Source organism: Microplitis mediator, chromosome 9 (assembly GCF_029852145.1).
Source record: "Microplitis mediator isolate UGA2020A chromosome 9, iyMicMedi2.1, whole genome shotgun sequence".
NCBI classification, from domain to species: Eukaryota; Metazoa; Arthropoda; class Insecta; order Hymenoptera; family Braconidae; genus Microplitis; species Microplitis mediator.
The window spans coordinates 13462771-13477371 of record NC_079977.1 but is presented as its reverse complement, the minus strand read 5'-3'; positions in this window follow the sequence as shown (position 1 = coordinate 13477371).

Below are 14601 nucleotides of genomic sequence, written 5' to 3'. Positions count from 1 at the left end.
CGCGGTTGTTTTACGGTAGCTCCACAGTGGTTTAATAATAACTTTATTTAGTGGAATGACCCATCTATATATATAGATTAGAGTGTTTCATTTCAGAGCCGAATTTTTTTTTTTTTAAGTGCATGTGGAAAAAACCATAGTTCAACACAAAAAAAAAATTTTCGCGCAAGAAAAAAAATTCTATGTCGATTACAGGACTAGCTAATTGAAAAATTCGATATGAATGAAAAATAGATAACGAGGTTAACAATACTTGAAGCTAAAAAAAAAAATTTTCCCATGTTATTTAAATGGGAAAATCGAATTTTTCAATTAGCTAGTCCTGTAATCGACATAGAATTTTTTTCTTGCGCGAAAATTTTTTTTTTGTGTTGATCTGTGGTTTTATCTACATGCACTTGAAAAAAAAAATTCGGCTCTGAAATGAAACACCCTAATATAGATATATATTATAGACTTACATACATAATTAAACATTTATAGGTTTCCCATCAATGAAGCCTGATCAGATCTAACCATATATAGATTTATATACAATCAGATCTAATCAAGGAGCTCGCAAACATTATTGCTAATATGTTCGAGCTTTTTGAGCTCAACAATAGCTTGGAGTCCTTTTATATTTCCTTCAAGTTGTGTATTATTCTCCGAGAATTTAAGAAACTGAAAATATTTAGTAAGGCTCATCTTTTAACTTTTTGCTCAACGGTTTTCATCAAGTTCTATAGCTGATTAGATTTTGGAATCGATAGATCCCATAGCATCTAGAATAATTGAGAAAAACAAAAACAAAACGATTTTTTATTGTTCTTTTGTCGACGATATCTCTCAACCGAATTATCCGATTATGACGTTCTTAGCGACAATCGGAAGCTTTCATTGAGTTCTATAGCTGATTACATTCTAGATTTGATCGATTTATGGTTTTAGTGATTAATTATGAATAAAAATAAGAAAAACAACATTTTTTTTCAATAATTGTAATTTAAAAAAAAAAAAAAAAGATTTTTTCCAAAACTTTTTTTTCGAAAGTTTTCTTCTTTATCATGTTTACAATTTTTTCTGACAATTATAAAGCATGGTATACATGATAAAGAAGAAAGATTTTGAAAAAAAGAGTTTTGTATAAAATCAATTTTTTTCAATGGACTCTTTTGCTTTAATAGGCGATAACTCCCCGCCGAATCGTTGTAGAGATACTTTTTAAAGGCGTTAAGTTAAACGACATTTAATTATTTAAAAGAGCTTCAAGGTAGAATTATCGAAAGAAATATATTGAAGCCCATAAACAACTTTTAAGACTTGCGAAAATTTTGAATTTTTTTTTTGCGGCGGTTTTGTTACAATAACTCCAAAACCGTGCGTGATAAAAATTATCCAAGTCCATACGTAAAAACTAGGCACTCGAAGCTGCAATTTGCTCTTTTCATTTTTACTGTACGACCATTTTCCGCCAAGTTACATTGTGTTGAACATCACTTAAAAATTTGTAAATTTTTTAACATCCCTTAATTTTTGTGAGTAGTGTATTATTTATATATGATTCTTACATGAATTATTAATCATCAGTGCATGAAATCGAATTTCCTTACATTTTAAAGATTTTTCAATCATTTGTTCAAGTGGAACGTAATTGAAAACTGGAAAAGCTGGCTTCCGTAAGATAGCTTTGGATAGTTTTCCACTGTCGGTAAGTTTTTGAGATCAGGAACATCGTAAAAAAATTGTTATTGAACCTGGGTTTTATGATTAGAAAATTATTATTTTTTCATTTCAAATATACTGGGAATCTCAAATAAGCATCAGTTATGAATTAATCGTGATTTATAAATATTGACCCTTGTAAATTTATTTCCGGATTATTATACATATTTTTGAATAAAATTAATATTTTTAAATAAAATTTATATGTTGAAACTAAATCAAAAACTGCTACCATTTTAAATTATGCTTTATTTTTTTTGCGATACAAAAAAAAAGTTAAATCTGAAATTATTTCTTTACTTTAAAGTTAATTGCAATGTTGATTTCTCTACGCCAGGTTAAAGTTGGGAAAAAAGTTCACTATGATAAATGGAAAAATATGGATTGTTTCGTAGATCATAAATTGTTTTATGATACGAGCTTGAATGATACATGCCTTTCTGATACTTGCTAAAATATGGTCGACGTCTGATCTAACAAGAGGAGACAACCAGGCGGTGACGACCCTCCGTTGTCGCACGTGTATCCCCTTAAATGCTTTGCATTACCGACATAACCAGGCTCGAACCCCTCTATTTGAGCATTATAGAGGCATACCATCGTTTGAAGCTCAACTAGCCATATCATCGAGGGGTTATGTGCACTGCGTGAAAAGAAAAGGGAGAATAGAACGTGGGTTTTATTTGGCAAACACCCATCATAGAAAAATCGTACAATAGAAGCAATAACTTCACCCAAGTATGTGGAATATTGCACAGGTGGATAGCTATTGAAAATAAAATGAAAAGACTTATTGTTAGTACATAAGCAACGAGAGTACACTGTTATGTTCTTGACTTTAAATGCAAATTAGATTAATTTTTTTTAGCAGTGAATGTATTTATACAGATTAACTGTTGGTAAGAAAAACATTGAACATAAAATTTATAATCATTATTTAGAAAAAACTGTGACAAGATATATTTAAGTATCCATTTAGAATAACTGCAACTTATTCATCTACAATAGGGATGTAGCATAACTTTTCAGCGATTGATTCATACACTACTCATGAAAATGAAACCAATAAAACATACTGTAAAAAATTTGGGGCATTCTCTCGATAAACAATTTAATATTTTGCCACGTTTATATCAACTCGCTTTCATGTATGTTTGCTGGGGTGGAATTTAGTGATTGATTTTAAACTATCTCCCCGATGAGCTAGAAGCTCGAAATTTGAAATATAACTCAGAATCAGATGGCAACGCAAGAAAGTAAAAGAAAAAAAAAGGAGAACGAGAAAAAGTAGAAGATGAAGAAATAAAAATCTGGAAACCGGTTAAACCCGTGGGTCAGCTCCGAAACTTTCCACTGTTTTCGATCTCAAGAAGCTCGAAAACATTAGTGCCCATATATGTTCAAAGTCCTTGAGCTCGAGAATACTTTTGAGTCCTCCCCTGCTTAAAGAATCCGATAAATTCTTATTTCCCGCCTCCAGGTGGAAAGCGTCAACTTTCGTCCCGCTGTGCAAAACGAAGTTGCCGCTTTCCGCCTCCGTCGAGGAGAAATAGTATATTACACACCTAGGGAAGTAAAGTAAGAAATGTCTCAGACCGCATGTAGTTGTTGGCTGAGGTGAAGCCGCGGTCAACAAACATGTGATCTGAGGCTTTCTTATTTACTTCCCGAGGAGTGTATACTATTTTTCTCCTCGACGGAGGCGGAAAGCGGCAACTTCGTTTTGCACAGCGGGACGAAAGTTGCACTTTCCGCCCGGAGGTGAGAAAAATAGTATACACTCCTCGGGAAGTAAATAAGAAAACCTCAGATCACATGTTTGTTGACCGCGGCTTCACCTCAGCCAACAACTACATGTGATCTGAGACATTTCTTACTTTACTGCTATAGGTATGTAATATACTATGGATGTATGTATAAGGCCCTATACTTAACTATAGCACTTCTCCCAGAACTCATTCATTCTTATAAAATCTCTATGGAACTTTATGAAAATCTATTGGATTCTATGAGATTTTCTAGACAAGGTTTTATATTCTCGAGCTTTTCGAGCTCGAAAAAAGTCAGGTTTTGTATAACTTTCTGAGAATTCAAGAAATTGTGAATACCCGGGAAAAAATGTTTTTATAAAATTTTATGAAATAATATAAAATTTTATACAATTGTATAAAATTTTGTAAGATCTTATAAGATTTTACTGCAAAGTTTATAAAAATTCATACAATTTTATAAAATTTTATAAAGTAAGATCTGAGTACCCAGTGCACACATGACCTTATTTTGACGTCATACGTAGATCATAGAAATGTCACGGCATCTGATGTAAATTTGATGTCAATCTGACGTTCTACATGACTTTAATATGATGTAAAGCTTGTGACATCATATTGATGTAAGCATGACTCCTGTATGACGTCAGAGTTATGACTTATGTATTACGTACATTGGACATAAAATCTACATCACATTATTACGTAGTAATAAAGTCATTACCGTATATCACAATGGCGTAATTTTAAAATCATACATTTATGTCAGTAGCAAAGTCACGGTTATACGTAATATGGATGTCACTTTTAAATGATATCTTTACATCAGTGACAAGTCAGTATTTTACGCAATGCTCATGTGATTTCCGAGTCATTCCGAAAATGTGTAAATGTGTAAAAATAACAATTAAACGTCGTACATTTTTGAGGCCAAAATAATCGATGAACTCGATAATAGATAATTCAAAAGTTTTAGATTACATCATTAGCGTGATCATAAAAAAATTAATTTTATTTTTTTAAATGATATATCGAAAATATCATTCATGATGACAAAGAAAATATAACGACAGTTTGAACTCTTTTGGTTTTATGATTCTAAAGTTTAGTATCACAATTTTTCAATCGATTGAATTTCATACAATTTTGTGGAATTATTTAATATTTCGCAAAATTTTATATAAGATTATTTAAATTTCACACCACAATAAAAAATTAAAAAACTTGATGAAACTTAATGAAATTTTAAACAACTATCATCGAGGCCGACAAATATTGTTTCTATAAATTTTCATATAAGTTCATAACCCGGGAAAAAATCAGCATGCATGATCATGCCTGAGCAGGCTTAAATCTCATGCATGATCAGGCCTGAATTTTGGCCAGACATGAACAGGCATGATTTTGCCTGAGCAGTCATGATCATGCATGATTCTGCCTGAGAAGTCATGATCGTGCCCAGTCATGCATGACCAGACATGATCATGCATGACCATACATTATCATGCATGATCATACATTATCATGCATGATCTTCCCTGAGCAGGCATATGATTTTGTAATCTGTGATTCCACTCGAGCACGTTTGGTCGTATTTAAATATTGGCTGCTTATGAAAAATACGATCAGGCATTCCCATACATGAGCACGCGTTATTATGCATGCACATGCATTCCCATAGCTTATTTATTTGAAAGATGTTGCTGTAAGTATTAGAAACTAAGGTATATAATTAATCGTACTATACAAATGATAGAGAGTAATTTATCAATTTTCATTGGTTCTTTTATTTTGAACTTTCATTAAAAACTGTTTTTAACATATTATTCACTTAATGTATTAAACAATTAATATTTATGAATACAAATTTAAATTTAGCGAAAACCATTTATATATAGTGGAAATTTAAACATGCAAACATTCAAATAACCTTCTCAATAAGACAATTTATAGATAAATTGAGAAAAATATAGATAGCCGAATGAATACAAATATGAACGAGTATGCTTAGTCATTTATGATCACGAATATTTATAAATAGTTTTCACTATTTGCATAGAACCGATGATGATCATGTCTGCACCGTGCATGATCATGGATGACAGAGCATGCTCAACCATGACCTTTCCCGAGGGATTCCATCTCGAGATACAATGATTTCTAACGTAAGTCATGAGCAAGCCTGATCTAGAATGAATCATGCATGATCATGCTTGATCACAAATGAGTTATACGTGATCAAGTATGAACCATGTATGGTCATGCATGACAGAGCATGCTCAATCATGACCTTTCCTGATAAATAATATCTCTGTAGACAATTATTCATAACGTAAGTTATGAGCAAGTCTAATCTAGAATGAGCCATGCATGATCATGCTTGATCACCAATGAGTCATGCCTGGCCATGAATGAGTTATGCATGATCAAGTATGAACCATGCATGGTCATGCATAATAGAGCATGCTCAAGCATGACCTTTCCTGATGGATAATATCTCTGGATACAATTATTTCAAACTTAATGCATGCGCAAGCTTGATCTAGAATGAGTCATGCATGATCATGCTTGATCACGAATGAGTCATGCCTGGCCATGAATGAGTCATGCAGGATCAAGACTGAATTATGCATGAATCTTGCACGATCAGGCACGAATTATGCATGAATCTTGCACGATCAGGCACGAATCATGCATGATCATACATGATCATGCATGGTGATTTTTTCCCGGGTCGTTACTCAAGAAAAAGTTCAAAGGTTTCGCCATTAATTCAAAAATATAAATCAATAAATTTAATTAATTTAAAAATTTTATGTCTATTAAACAGTCGATAGTTGAGTTATTCAAATCTTTTTTTATATATAATTATAAATTAATACTATGAAATATGGCTGATAAGAATTCATGAGTAATCATAAATACAGCCACGAATTTTTCTAAGCTACAAGTGACCAGTAGACGAGCGGAGCAGACTACGATTCTTCAATAACAAAAGTTAAGCAGCATTGAGGTTGGACATTAATTGGATGGGTGACCCGTCCCGGAAAAAAAAATCATTTTATAAAACTTTATAAAATTTTATAAAACTTTATACTGAAAATGGCCTGGTAAAATTTTATGAAATTTTACAAAGTTTCATAAAATTTTATAAATTTTTATAAAACTTCATAAAATTTTATAAAACTTTCTAAAATGTTAGTACTAAAATTTTGTAAAATTTTATAAAATTGTACAAAATTTTATAAAAACATTTTTTCCCGGGTAATTAAGTTCGTTTTTTAACATTCTGCTGACAGTTAAGCTGGATTAATTATATGTTTTTCGAAAGGAATTAACAGAAATGATCAAAATAAATAGTTACGTGAACTTTGAATGAAACCAGTAAGTTGATATACACTGAGAGAACAATTCATTTGAGCCAAATGAGATTTGTTTCAGATAAATAAATCCCATATTTGGACCCAATCCGTATCTATTTGAGACAAAGATATGGTTCATTTGAATGAAATAATGATTTGTTTATAGCGCCATTTGTTAGCTACAAACAAATATATATTTGAATGAAATAAATGATTTTGTTCAGTCAAATAAATCTATTTAGTTGGCTCAAATAAATTGTTCTCTCAGTGTATGAAAAATCAAAAAAAAAATAATTAGAAGCAGTGAGATTTCACAAATTTTAGTGATGATATCATTTAAGTTAACGAACCGATTGCAATAAATTATCTAGTGATCATCAAAGACTATGTAAAAAAATCGTTTTTTTTTTTTTTTCGTTTTCCGTGAATATTTTGGAAGCTATGTCAAATCGATTTAAAAACGTATCAGTGTCTGTTTGGATATATTCTAAATTTTATTTCATTGAGTAATAATTCATAATTTTTTAAATGAAGGGATTACGGCTTTCCTGATCTTGTTAATTGATTTTTTTCTTTATTTAATTCATGGGTAACGTTTCGTTAACTTTGTTAACATCTTCAGACCCTTATATTTCTAAATAATAAATACAATAAATTTTATAAGTTTTTACAATGTCAATTTATTATTTAAGAATATAAGAGTCTGAAGATGTTAACAAAGTTAACGAAACGTTACTCATGAATTAAATAAAGGAAAAAGTCAATTAACAAGATCAGGAAAGCCGTAATCCCTTCATTTAAAAAATTATCCAACACTGATCGTTTCATAAATTCACAAACAAATAATTCATAATATTCGAAACCTAAAAACTCAATAAATTTTCATAAAAATGTCTAATAAATAGTTAATACCAGTTATAAATAATAAATTAAAATTAAACATCAAAAATAGAATAAGCATGATGTAAAGGTTAAAGAATTATGTGCTCTATGGAAATGGATTTGTTACGTAGATTTTTTTTAAAAATCTAGGTATTGTTATTGTCCTCATGGCCGATTTTTCAAGGAATTTTGTCATAACCTATGATAACACAGGTCTACAATGATTTTGGTGCTGCTAAAAGTAAAACTGATTTCAAATACATTCGGTACCCTGATAAAAACGTGATACTTCCTTTTTTAATGCTACGTATAGTTTTCGAGATTTTAATTTATTAAAAAAACAAGAGAAAATTTAATTCAAAACAGTTAAATACATTTAATTATACATTTTATTTCACAGGTTAGAAGCTTCTCTTTTTAGATTTTCTCCGATGGATGTCTTCAGGACATTCCCGTGGAATACTCCAACAGTAATCTGCCATCATATGCTCATCCCAACGACCTTGGTATCTATCTTCCATCACCTTTAAATTTTGATGAAAACGTTCTCATTATAGTGCCGGATAGCTCAACTGGTAGAGCACTCGGCGCGATACCGAATTGGTCTGGGTTCGATTCCCAGTTCGGGCTATCTATATTTTTCTCAATTTATCTATAAATTCTCTTATTGAGAAGGTTTGCATGTTTAGGTTTCCACTATATTTCAATGGTGGCATATCGACGGCATATCAATATTATTAATTTAAAAAAAAAATTTATTGATTATAATGACATTAATTATGATAAAATACGTTTTTTAGGTTATTATATCGATCGATACAAACCTGAACGTAGCTTCATAATTTTGACAGCTTCGCACGACATCTTGTGGCCTAACTAACCAAAATATAACCTAGAATTAGCGGCACCAAACAAAAAATTTTTTTTTGTAGACCTGTGTAATTAGTTGAGCAGAGTTCAATAAAATACCATTCGTTAAAAAATTTATATATGTATGTACATTAGACTGTGCCAAATGATATCGATATTTGTTTATTTTCGGTCCCATACGAAAATTAGGTTGTCTCACTAAAAAAAAAAAAATCCTGAAAACAGCTCGCTATGTCTATTTTTCAGTTAGCGCTCGCGTAAATAAGAATTTTCTAATGAAGGCCGTGGGACGATAAGTATACCGAATCGGCCCCAGATAGGGATCGGGCTCATTTTTTCAGGGAATGTTTTTACCCATGAGATACTTCGATGCTGCGAGTTTCAGGTCTTTATCTATAACCACTTCGGAGTAAATCGAAAAATACTGAAAATTAGAAAAAATTGATGTTCTCAGAGCGTACTTATTCGATTGATCTGAAAATTGGATATATATTGGGGGTTGATAATAGCTATCTGGAAAAAAAATAAGAGCTATTTCGGCTCACAAAAACCTAAAAAAAAACGAGTTTATATTTTTAATTTCAATTTTTAAGCATCTTACCATCACGACACAGTTATGAAAATATTTTTTTTGAATTCCTCATCCAATTTCCTATGAATCTATGGCCTTTCGAAATTTTTAAAAATGGTACTACATATTGAAAAAAAATAAAAACCATTTTTTGCTCAAAAATCGGGTTTTTCTAATAATTTAACTCTTGAACTGATAAAATACAAAACTTACTCGTTTACTAAGGTAGAGAAAACCATAAAAGAAATAAAATATCCTTACATTATTAAAATAATTTTTTTTATTTATTAATTTCAACGCTGATATTTCATCCATAAACAATTAAAACTGCAATTAAATATATATATCTACTACAAATGATAAATAAAATTGTTCTCCTAATTTGTGACTAGTCTTCGTCACTATCTTCATCAATCACAGGAGTAATATTATCTTTATTAAATAAAGTGTTGAGTATTGCTGCTGGTCTGGGGATTTTAGCCAAAAATCGCCCGTATGCTGAATACGTTGTTTTTCACGTTGTAATCCAGTAAATATAAAAAGTTGCTCATCAGTTATTCGAAAATCATCCATTTTATCGAGAAGTGTCGAATCACATTCTGCAGCCAAGCTTTCCATCATTTTAGACAATTGGCAAGGTGCGCGACGGAAACGACATCTGTCGACCGCATTAAATCATCCTCTAAAAGCGCAGAGACAATACGGCAAATTGATATAAACAAATAATTAAAATTTATAAAAATCGTGAAATGTATGTGCAATACCACACTTGAAAGGTGGAAAAAAATAAATAGGATTGTATTAAAAAAGTAAGTATAAAAAATTTAAATAAATATTAAATAAGTATTCTTTCGCACTGCATAAGGTTAGCTTCTGATAATAATAATAACAACAACAACAATAATAGTCATAATAACGAAAGAGTTCAAATAATTATAATTATTTTAAATCTGAAAACATTAATTTGCATTAAGTAAAGAAATCAAAATGATTTCAATTATTTGTAATTTTAAATTTTGAAACTCTAGAATTTAAAAAACTTTGTGTTAAAAATTTTTAACAACTATTTGTTCTCATTTTCTAACACTGCTTTCATATAACAATTCACAACATAAGTGCGATTTAACGCGTGTTTCGTCCACTGCGGGCGCTGTAGTAGATTCGGTAGTCCCTACCCTATACCCCACACCTTGCCAATTGTGAAGATCTTAAGTTACTCCAATTAGAATAAACTTTCAAGTGGTTCAAATTCTCCGTATAAAAGCGTTTTTTTATGAGATGATCGCTGCAGCATCGATTCCCATTCGGAATAAAAATTCTTTTCTTTATAAAGCATTGCATACGGGCATCTTGAGGAACAACGACTAGATTTTGATTTGAGACAGAACATACACAACAATATCTATAAGTCGCAACAGTTCTCTTCATTTGAACTTCTATACATTCTTCTATTTCATCATCACAGGCAACATCTAAATGAATAGATGGATCATCAGTACTTGATTGAGATAAAGTCATCGTTGATAAACTCGATTCTGTTCTTTCTAAAAGATCACTCCTATCTGAAGGTAGTTCATCTTCCAACGATAATTCCTGATTCTCATCTTCAAGTTTGGTATTTTTATATTTTTTTACGCGACAATTCGAACAAAGAATATCACCAACTACAATCGGACACTCAAAAACAGTTGAAAACTCTTCAGCTTCTTCGTCAGATTTTATATGTTTTGGAGTACCCGGCATATTTTTCAGGTACTTCGAACAAATACAGCACTTTGGATTATTAGCTTCAGGGGTCGACATATTTTCACTTTAATAGTTATTTAAACAATTAAAAATAATTACTTAATATAGATAATAGTACAGCCAATTCTTTGGAATGTCAACACTCATTAATTTTTAGGTTATCTACAGATCTAGTGACTTTTCACAAAAAAAAACAGTTTTACCAATTTCGAATTACAGTGCCATCTTGTGGTTGTTAAATTCATTGAATATTGGGCGGGAACGTTTAAGTTCTCTGAAACAACGTTGATTTACATAAACAATAGTAATGAATACTGATTTACTCATTACAGTTACTGACAGAGTTTTTAATAATAGTTAAGTACATTGAATGAAATTATTTTAATAATGTAAGGATATTTTATTCCTTTTATGGTTTTCTCTACCTTAGTAAACGAGTAAGCTTTGTATTTTATCAGTTCAAGAGTAAAATTATTAGAAAAACCCGATTTTTGAGCAAAAAATGGTTTTTATTTTTTTTCAATATGTAGTACCATTTTTAAAAATTTCGAAAGGCCCTTGGTTCACAATATACTATTTTTTTATTTCATTTTTTTATTGAACAATTTTTTTTTTTGTTTAAATATTACAAACAATGCTGTGAAGCAAATCAACACTGTATCAGAAGCATTTATAAGGGATAGGCAAGTTTTACAATAAATTAAATATTTAAACAAATTGGGAAAAAACAATTATCGCTTAACAAAGGAATCGAACCCAGATCGATTCGGCGTCACGCGAGAGCTTTACCAACTAAGCCATCCCAGCCTTTGCTGGGCTAGGTTTACTTCCCTGTGGAAAAGGTCTTATAAAATCTCATAAAAAAAATTGGCTATGAGAAAACGATCAGTTTTTGTCCACGAAAAATCTCAAAAATTCTGATACAATTATTTTCTCATAAATGGTGCATCAAAAAAATTTTTTTCTTAAAATTCTCATATAAATTATCAGAATCTATAAGAAACAGAAGCTGTAATATTGTGATTATAAGTATTTATAAGTTTTCGAAAAATGTAAAGTTTACAATTGAGTAGATTTTGGAAATGAATAAGATTGTATGAGACGATTTCTGAAGTAATCATACAAGATTTGATACTGATTAATCAATGTGAGTACAATTATTTTCCATATAGTTTATATGCTAAATTATTGAATTTTTTAGCATGAATTCAAAAAGTTTCTATTATGTATACTCAAGAATATTTGTATGAGTATTTACGCGGAAAATCTTTGGCAATCTATTCACGAAAAATCTATGAAATTGAGTCCGTTTATTTATTCATCAAATTTACTCAAGTAAACATTAATATTAAATATTAAAGTCATGATGTATTATGGGATATACCATAGTACAACCCAAACAGGTACTTGTTGGTCTGTCAAATGACAGAGGAGTACTCGAATTAAATCGTATTGAAATTTTGAATATAACACTTCTGAAATAAATGTCTTACCAGGGACACTACAAATCGTAGGCGCGATCTCGTGGCGAGCACCGAACTACTCCCGCTGCTGCTGCCTAGCACCGGTGACTTTCCCCTTCTCCATATCGATCTTTTCTCCCGAGAAATTTTTTCTCTTGGCTTAAACAACTTTTGTTATTTTGGTCGGAGAATACAAAAAAACTTGCGTGAAAAGAATAGTACTTTTTCCGAGAAATTTTATTCTGTTTAACCAAAAAAATGCAATATCACTACAAAAAAATAATGTATCTTGCACCAAAAAAAAAAAAAAATGGGGCAAGATACATTACTGGGTTTGTAAAAAATCACATAAAAACTTATATTTTCACTCATCTCCGAACAGTTAAAATATTTAAAGTACAAGAAATAGTAATAATATTAGTATTTTTGGTGTAAATTCTTATAAAACAAACATGAAGTTAAGAAATGATTTTTGAATGAATCTGATAAAATTAATATTTTATGTGAATGGAAATTATTTATAAAATCTCATAAGTACTCCATAATATTTTATAAGTAATAGCCTTCTAACTAAAACTTACAAAAACTCATAAATCACATAGCTTTTAAATTAAAATTAAATCTTTTAAGTTTTTACAAGTTAATTCGATTATAGATTTTCTTACTAATTCTCATAAAATTTTTATGAGAAAAAGGTCTGCATTTGTCCATGTGATTCCTGATTCAATCTCATAAAATTTCGAAGAAATACATGTTAAATATTTTCTCATAAAATATGACAAATATTTTATGATATTCAATAAGATATTATCTCCTAGGATAACTCTTACTAAAACTTATAAATTCTGAAAATTTCGTATAAAAAAATAATCTTATTGAGATTTTGTAAGTATTATAACATCGGAATTCGCCTGATCAATTCTTATTGAAAATACATTAGAATAAACTGTAACAATCTTATAGAAGTGAAAGTACTTATTCAATCTCATAATCGTTGGCGGAATTCGAGTCACAAAATCTCATAAATTGAAAAATCTTACTCATTCTTCTAAAAATCTAGTACGGAAATCATGATAGGAAAACATCAAAAGCTTTGACTCATAGATTCTCATAAAAATTCATATGAGAATTTTTTTAAATCTCATAGATAATTTCGAAGCTCATAGATTCTCATAAAAAATATTCAATATCTTATCAGAATTTATGAGAGCTTTTCCACAGGGTTTGCCCGCATATACTGAGCCACACTGGCTTATGGTCAGTCACATTTTTAAATCCTCAACACAAAATTAATATTACAAATGTTATCGCCAATAATTTAGAGAAATGTTGGTTCTGACATTTTACCAAAATACTGAACGGATCGTATAAATCGTTCATAAATGAATTTCGACATAAAAATAAAAAAGTTTAAAAAAAAAAAAAAAAATTAATTACAAAAAAAATTGAGAAATTATTCAATATTATTCAATTACATTAATTAATTTATTTATCATAATAATATAATTTAGTTATTTGATTTTCAATTTATTTCAAATAAAAAGGTGGACTCAAAATCCATTTGCTGCGCTAGTGTGAAAAAGAGAGAGAGTGGGGAGTATTCATTCCTTAGGGTGCGTAGGAGGGAGCACCTATGAGTGAGAATCCAAGAGAAAACTTTCTTGGCTTGAGACTAGTGATTCGAGTGGACAAATATCCGGTTATTAACCGGTAAGTTATTTGGCTATTTAACCGGTAAAATATTAATTTAAATGATAAATATCTACTTGCGTCGAATGTGTATATAGTTTAGAATACTAAGTTTTAAAAGCAATTCCGCGGACCGAATTTTTTTTTATTGAAAAAAATAATTAAAAAAAAGTAAAAAATAAATTTTATTTTTAAAAAACTTGATAAACTTTAATTGCAATTTAAAATAAATGTTTTTTGTTCTAATTTAATTATTGAAAACGAATAAAAAAAAATTAAAAACGTCGGCTAACTTCAGTAAAATAAAAAAAATAATAAATTGCATGCCGCAGATTCGAACCTGGGTCGATGAATCTCATATTCTTCTGTTCAACCAACTTTGTTATAACAGAACTCTACGGAAGGTCGTATTTCAATACTAAAGCTGCATTTGACAAGATCCGCGAATAACCTTGATCAATGTTTCACTTTTATCATTTTTGACTATTTATTTATCAACTCAATAATATTGAAAGATAATAGATAATTGCTAATAATTTTTAGTC